Source organism: Lissotriton vulgaris, chromosome 3_1 (assembly GCF_964263255.1).
Source record: "Lissotriton vulgaris chromosome 3_1, aLisVul1.2, whole genome shotgun sequence".
NCBI lineage: Eukaryota > Metazoa > Chordata > Amphibia > Caudata > Salamandridae > Lissotriton > Lissotriton vulgaris.
Genome location: NC_141689.1, coordinates 1,150,364,004 through 1,150,383,332, shown reverse-complemented (window position 1 = coordinate 1,150,383,332; position 19,329 = coordinate 1,150,364,004). Strand labels below are relative to the sequence as shown.

The 19,329-nt window shown below is 38.1% G+C and overlaps 2 long non-coding RNA genes across 2 annotated transcripts in view; both read left to right on the top strand.

Annotated features, from left to right (window-relative positions):
- LOC147727596 (uncharacterized) overlaps positions 1 to 19,059 on the top strand; it is a 63,717-nt gene extending 44,658 nt beyond the window's left edge. The window contains exon 4 of the long non-coding RNA XR_015309500.1: positions 18,850 to 19,059. This is a non-coding gene — a long non-coding RNA (uncharacterized LOC147727596). The remainder of the gene's footprint in view (positions 1 to 18,849) is intronic.
- On the top strand, positions 9,663 to 14,963 carry LOC147727597 (uncharacterized). Its single transcript, XR_015309498.1, has 3 exons — positions 9,663 to 9,705; positions 11,740 to 11,809; positions 14,925 to 14,963. It is a non-coding gene; the product is annotated as an uncharacterized LOC147727597 (long non-coding RNA).
- Positions 19,060 to 19,329: the final 270 nt, after the last annotated feature.

Here is a 19,329-nt window from a genome sequence, read left to right as displayed (position 1 = left end):
AATGTTAAAAAGAAGACTTTAATGTACTAGATGCAGACAGATTCAAAAGCCGATTAACCTTGACAACCCTGAGTGTCTACTTTTCGGAAAGGTTTCCATTGGTGCCGGCAATTCGCAGCCTCGAATTCATTGCCGGAATGAGTGAATTTCAAAGGAAATATCCTGATATTTCCCTGTCACATTTTGATGACTTTCCTACTGGAGTGAAGAGCTTCACACTCACAACTGGGGTACCTTTTTTATCTGGAGAATTTTGAAACACAGAGTAGTAGAACATTTTTTTTTATTAGTAATTAGTAATAGAATTTTTCTTCATTTGTGGCTTCCAAACGAAAGCCAGGTTGCAAGAAAGAACACATTAAACAAAATGTCTTCTGACTCGCATGGTTTTATGGCAGTGGTGGCTCCTCCGCTAAGGTGGAGGAGTGTTGCCCCACGGCATGCAGCACTGAAATAAAGAAAACATAAAGTGATAATAACTTGCTATTATTATCATTTTATGTTTCCCTTCTGTGGCAGCATGGGGGTGGGCGGGGCTGCTCTGCTTACAGGGCAGGGGATGAGTAGTTTGGACTTCCAACCTGTACCTGAATCTTTGGCCGTCAATTTCAGGCCGCCCAAAACAGTAATGTGCACTTTAACTGTTCTCCATGCAGGCTGCATTATAGGTTGCAGGGAGAACATGCCCAGGCCCCTATTCAATGGCTGCGTGCTGATATATCACAACACTGCATTGGCTTACCCCCAAATTCCCCATCCCTCAACCTAATCTCTGCAGACTGCCACTGTATTGTTGTTTACTCCAAATACAGAGTTGTACAAATAACCATTATTCATATACTCAAAATCAGGCATATTTGCCCCCTGCCCTGTTCTTGTTGTCAATGGAGGTCCAAATATTTCAATGTTCTGAAAATTGTTTTAGTCCTTTAGTATTCTGCTGTTATTGGATTTGTTCTGAAACACTTTAATTCATTCGGTACTTTCCTTGTCTTGTATATTTAGGCTTTCTGTCTATATTTTCATTCACGTTTATATCAAAACTAGAAAGCGTGCTTCTCTATTATGTTTTGGGCGAATTTTCACATCTTCATTTATAGCATCTTCTTCCCACTATTTTTAAATAACCCTTATAGGTGAAATCTTCCTTGTTGTAGAAGACTTGGATCTATCCAAATGTTCATTTGTTTTCATATTTATTATTATTTTTACTATATTTCACCACTCATCTACTTGCAGTTTTAACTGCTTTTCCATTTCACAATAATTTGTATTCAACATTGTACCATGAAGTTGATGATTTTGTGAAACATTCTTTAAACTGAAATGCCTCAGAAACATTTTGATGGAGCACCATGTCATATTTTGGAATTCATTTCCTCAATGAATTTGCCTAAATGAAATATTAAAGAATTGTAAACTCTAATGAAGTCCACTGTAACTCTAGAGAATTGAAACTAGGAGAGGAATATTTGTTGATTTGTTATATTTTGCGAAATGTACATGTTTTCTAGTTTTCTCCTTGGCAACGAGTTGCAAATTCTGACCCACAGTTATCTAGGTGGTACAGTTTCAATTCAGTTCATGTTCACCCTCTCTGTTTCGGGAACTAACAGTGCATTATGCAGTGAGCAAGAACAATACTAAGGGTTCATAATACTGTATAGAATTCAGCACCCAATTCCTAGAATCAAAAAAGCCACCTGTCTCAAAATGTGAAAGACATTATTGAACACACAAGTATCAGACATCGCCTGAATTGTGATTTGAATGGCCACTGAAACTATGACAACTCAAGTGTGGAGTTTCTCTTCCTACCTAGTTAATTTACCATGACTGCAATCTTTTCAAAATATTGCACTTAAAAGCAGCAGCCTATGAAACCAGAGCAGGAGTCATCAAGGTTGGATTATTTACCATCCACTGTAATGTGTGTGACACAATCACCCCTAATCCTGGTAAAGCCAAGCCCTTAAACAAACACAAAAAAGTGCAGCCATTGTAACACCAAAAACCACTTCACCCACAAAAGCATCAAAAAACAATCCTTGTACGAGCTCCTCCAGGTAAGCTATTGCTTTTAACCTTCCGATTGCTTGTCAGAGCTGGATAAATGGATAACCAGTCGATTGGATTTAGGTTTTGATCATTTCTATATTATTTCAAGGGAAACTTGATTGGTCATTAATGAACCACACCGATGTGCTTTATTGGGATATATCCATATATTACATGTCTTCCTGGTCCAAATGATTCACAAATGCAAACCTAGGACTAAGGTGGGAATCCAGCTGTTCAATTTTCTAGCATTATCCATGTCAGTCATAGTATTTATATGCTTTATATTTTCTGTATAGAAAACACACAATGCACAGCTGATTATTGGTCTCAATTTAAAACAGCATATTTTTGGAATGAAATATATATTTGGACATAATTTTTCTAAAGTTTAAGCTTACAGAAGGTTGTATAAGTCTTTTGCTTATCCATGTGTTAAATTGACAAGCAAAGCCCCTGGCTGACTGACATAATGAAATTCTGCCTATGTCCTCATTGTGATAACGGGATTCTGGACTTTAGTCTCAAAAAAGGCAGGTTGGAATCTATGGGCCTCATTTATGAGGCCTTGCGTCAGTTTTGCGCTGCAGATGCGTCACTTTTTGTGACTCATCGGCGGCGTAAAACATGCTTCCTGTTGCGCACTATTTACAAAGTGACGCATCTAAGCAGATGTGTCACTTTGTAAACCCCTGCGCTACATTATACCTGCGTCAGGTATAATGTATGCAGGGGGGGGCGTTCCCCCGCAAAAAGCCTCGTAGAAGTGATGCAGTGAAATCTATGAGATTTCACGGCGTCACTTCTAGGACGCTGTTGCGTCAAAATCTTGTGCCTGCCTCACAGCAGGCGTAAGACTGATGCAGGCAAGCCCCATGTGAAAGGACGCATTGCTGGAGTTGCGTCACTTTTGTGACACACTCCAGCAATGCGTCACTTTTGCGCTTACAGATACGTCAGAAATACTGACGTATCTGTAACTCCTTGCGACATGATGCGTCATACAGTAAATAAATAAGGCCCTTTAAATTGTTAGATTTACTTCTATGATTTACATAGATTTCCAAATATCAGGGAATTCACAAAAATTCACATGAGTTTACATGGAAATCTTTACAAATCATAGATTTCCAAACCTATATTTAACCTTAAACAGCCTGATTTCCACCACTGAAAATCCGACAGGTGTACAGTACTATTTAAGTAGTAAATGACCTTTCATCTTCTTTTGAAAGAAAGCACTCCCTATCTGCCTTATAGAGCATAAATATATTAGTCCAGGACTTGATGGCCCTACCGTAGGTTCCTAGAATGGGTGAAAAAAACACTCAGGTCTCAATTCACAAAGAAAAACTTAGACTTCAGGCTAATAGTTTGACTCCAGGTCTAAAGTTAGACTTGTAGTCTAAATTTAGACTTCAGGTCTAAGCTTACCATTGTAAATCAGACCCTCAGAATGTTTGTGAATGCCTACATAATTCGTTTTGATTTTGTTAAAAAAACTCAATCTGGTTAAAGTGTAGTGAAGAAGACAACAAAAGCCAAACAGTTCAGCTATCAAAAGGATTAACATAATTTTCTGCTTGTTATATGTGTCCATTTTGTTTTAACTGATTAATGTCACTACCACATATTAATCGTGCAACATCACATGCAAAATTCAATGACAGGGCTTTCTAACTGTAAGGCAAACCTACAACACTATAGGCAGGGCCAGTAGAAAACAAATGATAGCATAGCAACATTTCAGCAGAAAATTTGTTTAGCTGCTCCAGCCACGTAGTTTACCAAAAACTGAATAAATTGAAGATTATAAAAATAGTTTCTGTCTCAACCAGATGAAAAGTAATTAAATTGCAGCAAATAGTGGTGCAACATACTGATACACATTTTATTGCGCTAACGGGTCACTTTTCAGCCCCAGAATGCTGTATCTCGCATGCAAACAAGTGAAGATGTTGGCCAGGTACTGGAAACACCTTTTATAATTGGGCTGGAAGAATGGATTTTGTTTGGGGATTTATTTTAATGAACAGAGATGTACAGGAGTCTTACTGTGTGAATTAGGGCAAACCCAAGACTGAAGAAAAGATATAAAACATATCTGTGAAGAACTGAATAAGTTAGGCACACCATTCATCACAGGAAGTCTTTATAGCTAAGCTTGTTTTGTACAGGGTACCCACTACATCTGTTTCACACAGTGCCTTACTCTGGGTGGTGGAGAGGCGAATGTTAATAAAATTCAGCATCTGTACTTATACACAAGTGTTTTTTTAATTGTTTGTGAAAAACTTTTTTGAATATCATGTGCTAAATCTATATAGTTTTGTTTTTTTAAATCAAGAAACAAATGTTTTTGCACTAGGATCAGTTTTATATGGAATTGTGTTAAATATTAAAATAGCTACATAATATTGCCACAAAATTGGCCATGCCTTGCCACATAATATTTCTTTTACCACTGTATAGTTTAGTCCTCTTATGCTTCATAACGCGAGTGGTCTTGAATATAGGTAACATTTCTAAATATGGAGCCAATTTTTACTTCCTACCAAATGAAACTTAGGTGCATGTGTTCTGTCAATAACCATTAGAGATCATGGCTTGAACTTCAGAAATGTACTCTATATTAACTGTTTTTTTTATATTTCCTTGTAGATATCATTCATAAAAGATGAGGACCTTGGTTGTGGTGTCCTGCCTTCTGGCCTTAGCCGTCTGCATTTTGGTAAGTGATGATGTGTGGGACATTAGCAGACATGTAGTACTTTGTCAGTCTCACCCAAGAATGCTTCTAGTGAAAATATCTTTTGTGCTTCTGTTGATGAGCAGATATCTCCACTTTCATGTGCGCTGAAGTCTGTTTCCCTTAAATGGGAATTAGAAACACGTTTGTCTGCACTCTCATGGTTCAAATGGGCCTTTTGGATTGTCTAGGTGTTTGAAGCATTTCAAAATCTGTCTAATCTGTAAAATGACATTAAATATTGATCAGCCTTGAAGTGATGATAGGGTGTGCACAGTGTGAAATATTTTGTTTTGAAATAACATAAGCTGCAGGCAGACAGCATCAGTTTATGTCAATGTTATGAAAAAACACTCTAAATAAATATTTGGCTTACATGAGGGCGTAAAACTAGCTGTGTGCCCTCTGATGATTCTTTCAGAACACACCTAGAATTAAGGACAAAACACTGTTTATTAAAAGGGGAAAAAAAGTGTAACATAAGGGATATAGTACCCGCTAATGTACATTATAAGGATGTTGCAAGACACTGTGGATTTCCCTAACCATATAGAGGAATGTGGCCGTAGTCCGAGTTGTTTTATAAGGTTATTGAACTCGAAGATGACTTACAAATACCTGATTATGTACTCCGGGTGTTACTTTATCCCATATAATACATAGTCAGACCATTTCCTTTCCCACAAGCTACGTAAAACCTTGGTGCACAGGTTTTACATATGAAAGAGTGAGCATGTTTGCAAACATGAATAATAAAAATAAAGCCTCTAGGGAAAAATTAAATATATCAAAAATGTGTTAGATATACAAGGAGTACAAAAAAAACGTATTCTTTCTGCTTGTAAGCTATTGAACAGAGCAGAAATAAGAAAACCAATGTTCTGGTTTCGGTGCTTCAAACAGCTGCCTCAACAATGCTCTGTGACATGACCTGCCATTCACCTTGGCTGCTGGCTATGTCATCAGGCATTGTTTTGTCAGAACTTGACTATAATAACATATAAAAGTAGAGTTCTGACATCTCTTCTTTATAATTGCCAACAGAGTCTCACTAGTTGCAAATTATAAATATATCAGAGACATGCCTTTTTAAAGGGGGTAACAGAATCCCATGTATTATACAAGAATTTTAGAGAGAGGACCTTTATCTGCCATTTTTCATCCTCTAGCAGCCGCGGCCCATGGCGGGAGTTCCGTGGGGCAGAAAGGTGGGGCGGGGAAGGGGCAGGGTTGGGGTTGCTAAAACCCGGAATATGGATAATTGGAGGTAAGTAAACAATTTAATAAATAAAACGAATTTCGTAGCGCACCCATTATCGCAAAATGCTCATTTCTTGTATACATATTTTTCTTTATTTCCTTTAAAATAACAGCACCTTGAAACAGCACCTTGCAGAAAACAGTGGGGCATATTATCAAGGGGGTTTATCTCCGCTTTTTTGGCTTTAAAAGCCAAGAAAGCGGAGATAAAAGTATCTCCCTATTACCTAGCTGTCGTTAGCACCAGTTAGCGACAGCTAGTAGGTGATAGCGACCATCTTGGGCCCCACTTTGCATGTCAGTGATATTTATCACTAATGACATGCAAAGTGGGCGTGCCAAGATGTTAGCGACTGAAAACAGTCGCTAACATCGCTATCTCCTATTACCAACTTTTGGAGATATTTGCGCTAAGCGCGAATATCTCCAAAAGCTAACACCTGCCCTGAGCAGTTCTTAGCCATGTTATCCAATGGGAGATGGATAACATGGCTAAGAGCATTAGCTCGGTAATGCATGACTATCGCTGACTTTTCAGCGATATTCATGCATTGCGGCGATTTTTATCGCATTTGCGATAAACCTTGGTAATACCAACGTTTATTTGCGGTAAAAATCGCCGCAGCTCAGCGGTAAATTTTTGTCTCTAACCAAGCAATAGCGATAATTATCGCTATGGCTTGGTAATATGCCCCAGTGTCTTTATTTTTGGTGAACAAGCTCTATTTGTTCAAAGACCTTTTGCCTTCTGCAATAATATTTCCCTCAGCGGCCGGCGGTCCTGCCTCCCTTCGCTATTTAAAGCGACCGCGCCCAGAAACACCCTGCAGATTATTCCTGCATCCTCTCTGACGAAGCTTGTTTTTTTGCCAATAAGATCTTCCCAATACTTTTGTTGAACCATTATCTCAAGAATCTTAACACTAGCATTTCATCACGAACAGATAAGTAAAGAGTGCTATTAGCATTTGGTGCTTAATTGATCTATTGGATATTTTACTTTTATTGTGACTTCATTTTAAGACTACTTGTGAACATTGGAAATTTTATATTGTGAATTTATTGAAAAAGTCGGACAATAGAGAATGCATGTTAGAACTATTTAAATCTTGAATAGCCAAAAGAATCTTAGTGTACTCCTTTGAAAACAAGATATGCGCAACTACAGAACCTTCAGAATAATCTCAGAAAACAAGATTTGCACAACCAATCATTCTGAGTAGAATTTTCTACAGCAACTATATGCTTGATCTTTTTTCTTTACAGGTAATGGTTGTTTGTAACATAATATATATATTTAAATGTAGTGTTTGGGATTGAACCAGAGACTGAAGAATCTCACTCCATCTTACCATCTTACTTATGTTCCATATCTCCCTCCCTGCAGTACCCTCCCTAATTCCCTTCCCCCATCTGGCCATCTTGAAACTCTGACATTTTCTGAGCGCAGAGTTAAGGCGGCCTGAAGGTGGGTTTCTTGGAGGTACTGCTCCCAAGGACCCAGATCTGACACAAGGGGACAGGATCATATGGGTAGGTCATTGTTTTTGTTTTCGTTATTTGTAATCTCATCTGTACAAACACCCAAGGTGAATGAACTGGTAATGCCACAGCTGTCTCATTCACATTCCATTGTATTTGCTGTAACTCTGCACAAAGTGTGATGGTGATTGGAGGACAGATTTTGTCACTGCCTTCTCAAAGGAGAGAATGTTGGATGCATACGACCTGCACGTCACAGACTGTGTACTTGATATAAAACAAATTTTGTATTGTAATGATGGCCAATGGTTATGCATGCAACACAACCTAGACTTTTACTGTTGAAAACAATTACATGCAATTGTTACCTTTCACAAAAATGTAAAAATCAATAAAAAAGATTTAAACAAAAAAATGAGTTGGACGAGGTTTATGTAAGTGCAGTCAAAAGGGAGTTATCATAATTTCTTGACAGCACTAAGGTTTGGATCAGGGTCTTTAGATGAGTTTTTATGGGGAATTTGGGAATAATCCAAAACATATATTATTAGAAGTGCACACATTTAGGGCCTTATTAAGAATTTGGCAGTGTAGCAGTGGGCGGCCACACCAGGGCCCTTCTGCCACACCGCCAAACCCATAATGAGACTGCCCGCTGTATTTTTAGTGGAATCCAGGTCAGACAGTCCTGCGGCAGCTGGCCCATGGGTGTGCTGTGCTAAGGCTCACACGTGAGCCTTAGCAAGGTGCCTCAATGGGAACGCCATTGCACATTCCTGCAGGGCATGGACAATGAAGTCCATGCACTGCAGGAACTTGAGTTGCATGCATGCAGGGGACACACCATGCATGCATCCCCTAGTGCAGATACACCAGGGAGCCCTGTAGGACCCCTTAGTTTCCTCACCGCCACACTTTTCATAGCGGGCTTGTAGTAGGAACGCACGCAGGAAACAGCCACAGAAAGAAGTTGCATTCCAAAGTCAGTTTATTCTATAAATATGTTCATATATTCATTATCAGGCATATTTGTCCCCTGTCAGGCTCTTGCTGTTAATGGAGGTCCAAATATTTCAATGTTCTGAAAAACCTTGCAGCCCTTTAGTATTCTGTAGTTATTTGGTTTGTTTTGAAACGCTGTCTTTCATTTTGTACTTTTTTTGTTTTGCATATTTAGGCTTTCTGTCTATGTTTTTATTTACGTTTATTTCAAAAGTAGAAAGCATGTTTCTCTAATGTGTTTTGGGTGAATTTTCACATCTTCATTTATAGCATCTTCTTGTTCCCACTTTTTTAAATAACCCAGGAATTTGAAATGTTCAATGTTGTAGAAGACTTGGATCAATCCAAATGTTAATTTGTTTTCATAAAAATTATTATTTGTACTAAATGTCACCACTCATCTGCATGCAGTTTAACTGCATTTCCATTTCACAATAACTTGTACTCAACACTCCAAACTGCAATGCCTCAGAAAAATATTGATGTAGGACAGTGTCATATTTCTGAATTGTTTTGTCTAAAGTATTGAAAGTAGGAGAGGAATATTTGTTGATTTGTTATATTTTGCTAAATGTATATTGTTTGCTAATTTACCCCATGGCAGTGAGTTGCAAATTCTGACCCACAGTTACCTAGTTAGAGTTTCAATTTAGTTCATAATCGCCCTGTCTGTCATGGTAACCGACAGAGCAGTATGCAGTGAGAAAGAAGCAAGAACAATACCAAGGACTTTATCATTCTAATTCGGTGTAGATTTTAGCACCTGATTCCTGGAATAAAAAAAGCCACCTGTCTCAAAATGTGAAAGGCATTATTGAACTCACAAGTAGGAGACAACGTCTGAATTGTGGGTTAAATGGCCACTGAAACTTCCAAAACTCGAGTGTGGAGTTTCATCTGCCTACCTAGTTTATTTAACAAGACCGCAGTTTTTACAAAATATTGCACTGAAAATCTGCCGCCAAGGAAACCAGAGCAGGAGTCATCAAGGGTGGATTATTTGCCACTTACTGTAACATGTGTGACACAATGAGCCCTAATCCTGGCAAAGCCAGGCCTTTAAATGAACACTATAAATGTGCAGACATTGTAACACCAAACACCACTTCACCCACAAAAGCATCAGAAGAAGATCCTTGTACGAGCTGCTCCTGGTAAGTTATTGCTTTTAACCTTCAGATTGCTTGTCAGAGCTAAATGAAAGAGTTACCTGTGGATTTAGGTATTGATAATTCCTAAATTATTTCAACATAAACTTGATTGTACATTAATAACCCAGTTTATAATTACATTTAAAAAGCCCAGAGCAATGTGCTTCATTACACACACAAAGCCTGGGATTTATCCATATAATACATGTCTTTCTGGACCAAATGATCCACCGATGCAAACCTAAGAGTAAGAAGGGCATACAGCTGTTCAATTTTCAAAGATAATCATTGTCAGTTCTACTATTTGCGTGCTTTATCCTTTCTGTGTAAAAAACACACAATGCATTTCTGTTCAGTGGTCTTGATTTAAAATGCTGTAAAGCTGTTAAAATTAAAACTGTATATTCTTTGGGATGAAACATCCATTTTAATATGATTCCTCTAAAGTTTGAGCTTGCAGAATGGTGTTTAAGTGTTTTGCTTATTCATATGTTACACATACAAGCAAAGCCCCTTGCTCACTGACATATGGAAATTCTGCTAATATACTCAATTTGAAAACAGGATTTTGGGCTTGACACTTCATCTTCTTTTTTCCCAGGGGGAGTTATGCCTGCCTCTGGAAGGAAGCACTCACCAGCTACCTGATAGTTTACCTTTATGAATTGGGCCTTTAGACTTCAGGCCTATCTTTAGACTTAGGGTCTAAAGTTAGGCTTCTGCTCTAAATATAGACTTCAGGTCTGAGTTTACCTTCGTGAATTGGACCCTCAGAATGATTGTGAATGCCTTCATAAATGTTTTTCTATTTCATTAAAAAAGACAATTTGGTTAAAGCACAGGGAAAAAGACGACAAAAGGCAAACTGTTCAGCTAACAAAAGACTAAACATATTTGTCTGCTTGTGACATTTGGCCATTTTGTCTCAATTTATTAAATGGCACTATCTCATATCAATCGTGCACAGGCATATGGAAAATGCAATGAAATAACTTTCAAACTGTAAGGCAAACCTACATCACTATAGGCAGGGCCTGCAGAAAAAAAAATATGGCATAGCAACAACATTTCTGCAGAAACATTAATTAGCTGCTCCAGCCACATATTTCACCAAAATCTGAATATTTTAAAGATTCTAAAAATAGTTTCTTTCTCTAATAGTTCAAAATTTATTAAAATGCAGCAAACAGTTTTGCAATACAATGATTCACATTTTATTGTGCTAATGGGCCACCCTTCGGCCCCTGTAAGCTGTATCACGCATGCAGTCAGTTGAAAGGTTTTAGCCAGATACGGGACACACCTTCTATAATTGGGTTGGCAAAAGGGATTTTGTCTGTTTGCAGGGGGATTTCTGTTAACGCATAGAGATGTTACCAGAGGTCCTCCTGCGTGAAATGGAGCAAGCAGAAAACTGAAGAAAAGTTGTAAAGCATATCTGTGAGGTACTGAATAAGTGAGGCATACCATTCATCACAGGACATCTGTATAGATAAGCTTGTTTTCTTAACCTTGCCCCCCTGCATCTGTTTCACAGAGTGCCTTACTCTGGATGGTGAAAAGGCAAATGTTAATAATATTGTGCATCTGTGCTTATACACAAGAATTTTTTTTCATTCTCTGTGAAAAGCCTTTTTGGACATCCAATGCTAAATCTTTATAGTTTTGTAAAATCAAGAAACCATTGTTTTTGCACTGTGATCCATTTTATATGAAAGTGTATTAAATATTAAAACACCTACATAATACTGCCAAAAAGTATGCAACATAGTTAAATTTCATTGCCTCAGTGCCATTAAATTGCCCGTGCCTTGCCACATAATTTTCTTTTCACTACTGTATAGTTTAGTCCTACGTTGCTGCATAACTTCAGTGGTTCTGAATATAGGATACATTTATAAATATGGAGACTATTTTAATCTCCAACAAAATTAAATTTAGGTGCACCTTTCCTGCCAATCACCATCGGAGATCATGGCTGAAACATCAGAAATGTACTCTTTATTAACCATTCATTTCTTTCATATTTCCTTGTAGATACCATTCATAAAAGATGAGGACCTTGGTTGTGGTGTCCTGCCTTCTGGCCTTAGCCGTCTGCATTGCGGTGAGTGGTGGTATGTGGGACATTAGCAGACATGTATTACTTTGTTAATCTCAGTCTACAAAGCTTTTAGTGAAAATATTCTTTGTGCTTCTGTTGATAAGTAGATAGCTCCCTTTTCATACGTGTGGTAGTCTGACTTCCAAAAATGGGAATTCAAACACGTCCTACTGCACTCTTATAGCTCAAATGGTGATTTTGGATTGTCTGGGTGCTTGAAGTGTTTCAATATTTGTCTGTGCTTGAGAATTACATTAAATATTGAACAGTCTTGAAGTGATGATAGGGCATGTGCAGTGTGTGATATTTTGTTTTGAAATCGCAAAAATTGCAGGTGGACAGCACCAGTTTATATCAGTGTTTGGAAAAACCACTCTGAATTATCCATAGCTATTATAAGTGATATCACTATACTGGTTGTTAAAGCCTCTACTGTGCAGTGCGGGCTGATAAGAGGAGAGAGAGCATTAAACTAGCAGTGTGCACTCAGAAAATTCTTTTAGCACACATCTAGACTTAAGAACAAAACTGTTTACTAAAATGAGAAACAAAAAGTGTAATATAATGGATAAAGTACCCCATGCCGTACATAATAGGGATATTGCAAGTCACTGAGGAGTTCCATAACCATAATGAGTTTATTGAACTCGGAGTTGACTTGCAATTCCCTTATCGTGTATCCCAGGGGCTACTTTAGCCTATATAATACATGGTCACGCCATCATATTTCCTACAAACCACTTAAAACCTTAGTGCGTAGCTTTATGATTTGAAAGAGTGAGCATGTTTGCAAACAAGATGAATAAAAATAAAACTTTAAGGCAAAATGTAATATATCAGCAACCTGTTAGATATTTGTTGCAATCAGATATTAGAAACTGTTCAATATAAGTCAGCTTAAAAAAAAAGCTGGAGTAGCTCGGAATACGTAGAAACACGTAGAAAGATTCCTGCTTTTCTCAATGTAAGAAGTGAAAAAAGTTAAAATCTTCTTTCTCCTTGTCATTGTAACCTATTAAAAAGAATAGAATAAAGGAAAGCAATGTTCTGGCTTCGGTGCTTTAAACAGCTGCTTTAACAATGCTTGGTGACCTGACCTGCCTATCACCTTAGCTGCTGGCTATGGCAGCAGGCATTGTGAAGTCAGAACTCAACTGTAATTATATATAAAAGAAGAGTTCTGGCGTCACTTCTTTATAATCGGCTAATGAGTGTGTCACTAGTTGCAGATTATAAAGAAATTAGAGATGAACCTTTATACAGAATCCCATGTATAACATTGGAATTTTAGAAAGAAGACCTCTGTCTTCCATTGTCCTCCCTCTATGCCGCAGTCTTTATTGGAGCTCTCAATCTTCTGTACTGTAAAGGTTTCTTGCTATCAAGCAACCACACTGCTTAGAAGGTGGTCATAACATCATGCTGCTTGATGAATTTATACAATGTGAAAATGAACAAGAGCTGCCTGCATTGAAACTGTTTCTCCTGCATTTGTGCCTAATGCTCTCCACCCATTCTTTGTTCCATCTTGCCCCCTGCTATCAACATTTCTCTACTGCACTTCCCCTACTTCTGTCTTGGGATACTCTATAGGAGTTTTGTGCCTCACATGACTCAGGTACAACAAAAGGTTGCAATTCTGATAAAGTCCTATACATTATTTATCTGTTAGAGAATTAATAATGTACACTCTCTTTGCCTACTTTTTCCATTTCACTTTCAGTAGCGCCCATACCGTAGACAAGGTCAATCAATTTAATTTCTCATTAGCTGCTACTTATACACACTTTGTTATTTCCACACCCAAGGTGCTTCTTTCATTGCTTCCTCTTCACGATAAGAACATTCTACCAACAGCAGAATTAACTCACTTTTTATTTGCAAAAGATGATACATTGGCTTATAAGATCTGATTACAAATTAGTCTTAAACCTCTATTGATTACCTTGTTTTTCAAAGATGTTTGTGCACCAGGAAAAATATATGGGCTTCACAAATGTACTGAATCTCCCATCTCCCTTATAACAAGTGCAATATAGCCTATGAGAGTTGCAATGTGATAGACGGTATATATATCTGTCGTGTTTTGAAAGAGTAGCTCGTCTGTCGAACTCCAAATAAGGCAGTTTTTTCTTGCATTTTCCACACTGTTGCATGGGAGAATTGAAATATGCAGTAATATTCTGACTCACTAAATGATGCTCAACTAGGCATGGCATATAGTTGTCTGTGACTGACTCAGGACATAGTATGTCAAGGTTCATGTTTCAGATTGTAATTAAATCAAAAGCCTCCTTTGAACCCATGGAGTCTGAAACACAGAGGTCCCTATTCTGGAAAGTTTGAAAGGTGCATTCTGGCAACCCACTGCTGTCCTGATCAGAAGGACATTGAAACAGCCAGGGTAATATTTGATCTCCAGGGATTAAAAATAAAAATATGGAGTGTCTCTTTCAGTTCTTGAATATGTAGTGAGCACTCCTAGGCAATGTCACCAGTTTTACCACATTTGCAGCTCAAACATTAGTGGCGCTCCAGGTTCCTGTAGATGGAAAGCCAGTGTAACTGCAATTTCTCTGCCATTGGGCACTAGGTGAAATGCAATTCATTGCTGAAATGTGTTTTCTACCTATTTAATGGGCAGTATGTCACCACTGGCGGTATTTACCATTTATCATATAACAGCACCATATTTTCTGGAATGGAAGTCCTACAGTATACTGTTGATAACGTCACGCTCCCAGAATTATGGTGAATGAGCTAAGTGTGTGTAAAATGCACATGGCTGATTGTACCTTATTTTGGCCCTGTTTTGCAGCAGGTGTAAATGACAAAGGGCTCATTGTTAAAGCAGTGGCATCTGAGACGATGGTCCAGATAGCGATTCCAAGCTTGTCAATAGTAGCAACTGGAATCAGCGTGGAAGCTGATGGAGAGAAAAGCTGTGTTAAGCCATTGAGGCAGGTTAGAGGGTAGCTGAACATTTCAGTGACAAGTGGTGACGGTAACTTTGAGTTAATGGTTGATAAAAGTGTCGCTCTTGCATGGCATTACACCTCAAATATCCCTGACTACGAAAACATTTTTATTCTAAATTTGTATCTTTCCTCCTTTCCAGGCTTTTGAACGTGATGAGAGGAGTGCAAGTGACAGTGATGTAAGTATGAGTCAAACATATGCAATAGCTTCTTACATCCTTCAGTGACCCTGGCATCTATCTCTGTATGCTTATATTTCTTGTTGTTTCATTGTATCTGATTTGCTAGTCTTTACAAAATATTTTTTTCTGGACTGACTGTTGATTATATTCAGGCTTCTGGGATTAAATGGTCTTACATTCTACACCACCTGGACCATGAATAAGGCCCCTAGATCAAATAAGCGGAAGGAAACAATTCAATTTGAATCAATGGTACTTACTTTGACTAGTATCCCATTCCAAGTTTGCCAGGACTATGAGAGAGATGGACCAATCATAACCACATTGTTTGTGACATTCTTTGAGCTAGCACTGTGCATCTCCACTGCTAATTCTCTGGAAAGGAAGACAAGTAATCCCAGAGGGGCAAGAGAGACTGTCTGGCTCAATGTTTGACTTTTGACATTTCACTTTCTTACTTTTTCTTTACATCATTTCTATATACATTGGACAGATAAGCAACATATTAGCAATTCATGTATAATTAAGTCTTAAAGTGCTTTCCTGTTGAATCTAGCTAAATGGGTCCACTTCAGAGGTGAAGCTCAGGGTCCAGCACCTATTTTATGCACCTGTGGGGCATAAAGTGAATTAATTCAACCCGATATTTCTCTGTGTTACTATGCTATTTTCAGACAGCACAGACCAAAACTTTAAAGAGGCAAACCTTGTTCGCTGTTTCAAAGCATTTCTCTCATAAAATAAAGCAGTGACAGATAATCAGGTTAAATGAATTAACTTTTTGCCTCGCAGAAACATAAACTAGGCGCTGAGATTTAAGCTGTGTCATTAAAGCCCATCATGATATGGGCCATGGTGTCCTTTTAGATATGTTCCAATGAATAACTTGTGTCATAAAGGCTTGAGGCATAAGATCTATCTCATAAGTGTGTTTTAAAGTCCTGGGTCCATCTAAGCAGTCAAACTGTAATATTTCTACATGTGTATCGTGTTTGACTTCTCAATCCTAGACGAGTGAATCCTCTTAGTGCATGTGGTTGGAAATCAATTTCATGATGAGGAATAAAACACATGTTATAAATCGAAGCTCCTTTCATCAGTAGAACAGATGCTTCAAACTGCTTAGTTTTCAGATTGAAATCTTCATACTCTCATTTGTACAGGCCTATGCGTTGGAAATAGGCCCTTGTAATGAATATATTTGATCAAGGTCAATGTGATAAATGAATGGAGAGCAGTCACTTTCTGCTACAAGAAAATGTTTGATGATGGACTAAAATATTTACCCTTTTTTGGGTGTAAGTCTCACTTTTATTAATAATTGTAAATTCAAGTTTTGTATTCTAAAAACCTGAAGTTACATTCATAAAGGGATTTACGCATGCATAATAGTAGCCCAAGTTGGTTGTTACTACACAATATAATTCCCCAGAGACAGGGAGTGGGCACTGCAGCAAAAGAATGTCCTGAAATTTTAGGAACAATCCACATAACAATGATTTTCTTAATATTGGTAATATTCCCATTCACATAGTTGTAACCTATTGCAATCTTGGAAAGGCTCAGAGGTTTGATCCTGTGGAGACAATGAGTGAATCTCTTTCTTGAGTGGGAATGGGAAATCAAAATCCTCGAAACTGATGGAAAAGGAGAAGATCTTTATCTTTTGTGAAAAAAAAATTCCTTTGGTGAAAAATGATAGAGACAGAAAAATGTGATTGTACACATCAGATGGTATAATCCCAGGTGCACTGGTACACTAAGAAAATTACAATTGTGGAGAACATTTCACATTTATGTAAGAAGTGATTAATATATAGGATTATAGATGGGTAACAGTGAAGATGAGAGATGTTTTTTTTTCCCCAGGAGGTCCTGATTAACATCAATTAATAATGAGCAACGTTTGTGATCTCTACGATGTCAGTCAGAACGTCTTGATGAAAAACATCAGTGTTATTTACTCTTATTGAGCTTTAATCTTATGTTATGTACGGTCCATAGAATCATCTGCTCTGCTTTCAACTGTTGCTCGAGGACAGAGGTTTATTGGGAGCCATACATAAGATGGCCTCCCCTCCCCGTCCCTAGTCCTTTAAGAAAACTGGCCTTCTGCTCCCCACAAACCCCAGGGAGATTCCTCCCATATCCTTACAAAAGCAATGTGAGTACCAGCGCTGCTTTGACAGGCTCTCAGAGGCATGCCACAGTAGTTTGGAATTCCTTAAGATGTAGCAACAATGGGAAACAGCTGTTGTCTCTCACTCTTGTTATGTCATAGCAGTGGGTATTGAAAGTCTGGTATTTTGATAGAGACTTCAAATGAAAAAGATATATCATATATGGAATTATATTTGATAGATGGATAACATCCTCATATTTCACTTTTAACACAGCTATAATTTTATATTATGTATGGCCTCTAAATACATCTGCCCCGGCTTTCAACTGCCAGAAACAGAGGAGTAATGAGGAAGCCATTGACTCTCTTCCCTGTCCCAAATTTTAAAACAAAATACAAGAGCTCCTGCCACCCATCCCCAACAACTCTCTATGCCTTACTTTCCATCGCCTCAAGAAGGTGTGCACACTGATTGCCGGTGCCGCTTTGACAGGCTCTCAGAGAGCCCAGACAGAGCAGCCTAGGTTTCTTTCCTTATGTAGCAACTGTGGTTAACGAGTTCTTTTACCCTTTATTGGTACATCATAGTAGTGAATTACTGGATTTAGAATCCAGTTGTTTATGCCAAAGGCTCTCTATAGGCACAACACATAACATATAGAATTATAGATGGTTACTATGAAATATGGGAATGTTTTTTTCAGTAAGGTGTTCAGAGGGCTATCAATAGTGAACAATAGCAAAGCTCAAACTGTCTATAATGTCACCTATCTCTCCAAGGTGAAAAAATATCACTGTAATCAATTTCTTACCCATCTATAATTTTACATCATATATGGCTCCAAAATCAATTGCCCCTGCTTCCACCTGCTATACAGGGGCAGAGGAGTAATACAGAACCATACAAAAAGTGACCTATCCTCCCTGTTCAAATAAAAAAAAAACAATAAGTGACATCCTGTCACCAAACCCCTCTGCTCTGTGCCTGCCGTCTCCTCCAGAAGCTGTGCCCCTTGTTTTCCAGCACTGCTCTAACAGGATCTCACAGTGCACAGCTAGAGCAGCCTGGAATTTCTTTATGATGTAACAACAGTGCTTAACACGTTCTATTGTTTCGTCATTGTAATGAATTATTACATGTAGAGTCCAGTCATCTACACTAATAGTGTTCTATACAAGCCAAACATATCAAACTCTTTTTAGGAATACCTTTATGTAGATTTATGAATTCCTGCAATTCAGAAATCTACATCCATGTAAAGTAGTTAATCTGCAGTGAAAATATGTGTTTTCGGTTTTAATCAAGGTTCCTGCATTCTACGATTACATAATGTGGAGGAAAACAGCAGCTCATCTCATAAGTATTCGCAATTAGGTCCCTTTGTGATCAGAATACATTGAAGGCCTGTGTTTCCCATTGCAGTTGTTACAGACTCAACATTTCAACACACACTTTCATACATCCAGTCCTTGAATTTTGGGGTTTTTGGGGGAAGGATGTGAACGGTTCCAAGCCACACTATAAAAGACTATATTTATGTATTAGAAAGGGTGACTACCTGCAGTGAATGTGCTTTAGATCTTAAATCATAGGCTGTTGTTTTGATGTCCTTGGAAATATCTCTTGGTTATGTGCCTCTAATGAGCAAACACCTTGATACATTTCTTTAAAGATTATAGTCTGATGTCTTGTTATGTACATCTGTATTATATTTTATTTGAGTGTTGTATATTTTTTATTGTGTGTTCTCTATTTCCCAGTCGCATGAAAAAAAATGGCACAAGAAGAAACATCATTATCATCGTCGTACAACAACTCCGACCACTACTACTCCAACCACCACTACTCCAACCACCACTACTCCAACCACTACCACTCCAACCACTACTACTCCAACCACTACTACACCAACAACAACTACTCCCACTACGACCAAGGCTTCCACGGCTCAAGGTTAAATTTGAAACCAGGTATGTGATGCATGCACCAATAAACATTATAGAAATATTTATTCATTTTGTGTGGGGACCCTCTTCTAAACAACAAGAGGACAACAATCAGAAATCAAAACAACCACACTCTTTTTCACCTTTGTCCTCACTTCTAACATTGATAAATTTAGGAACAATGAAAGATGAAAGAACTCTTTATGGTGGTTAGAAAACAAGCATGTTCACCAAAGTGTATGTTAATAACACCAACCCCAAGTGCAGGTGCACAAATATACCTAGCAGCTCTAC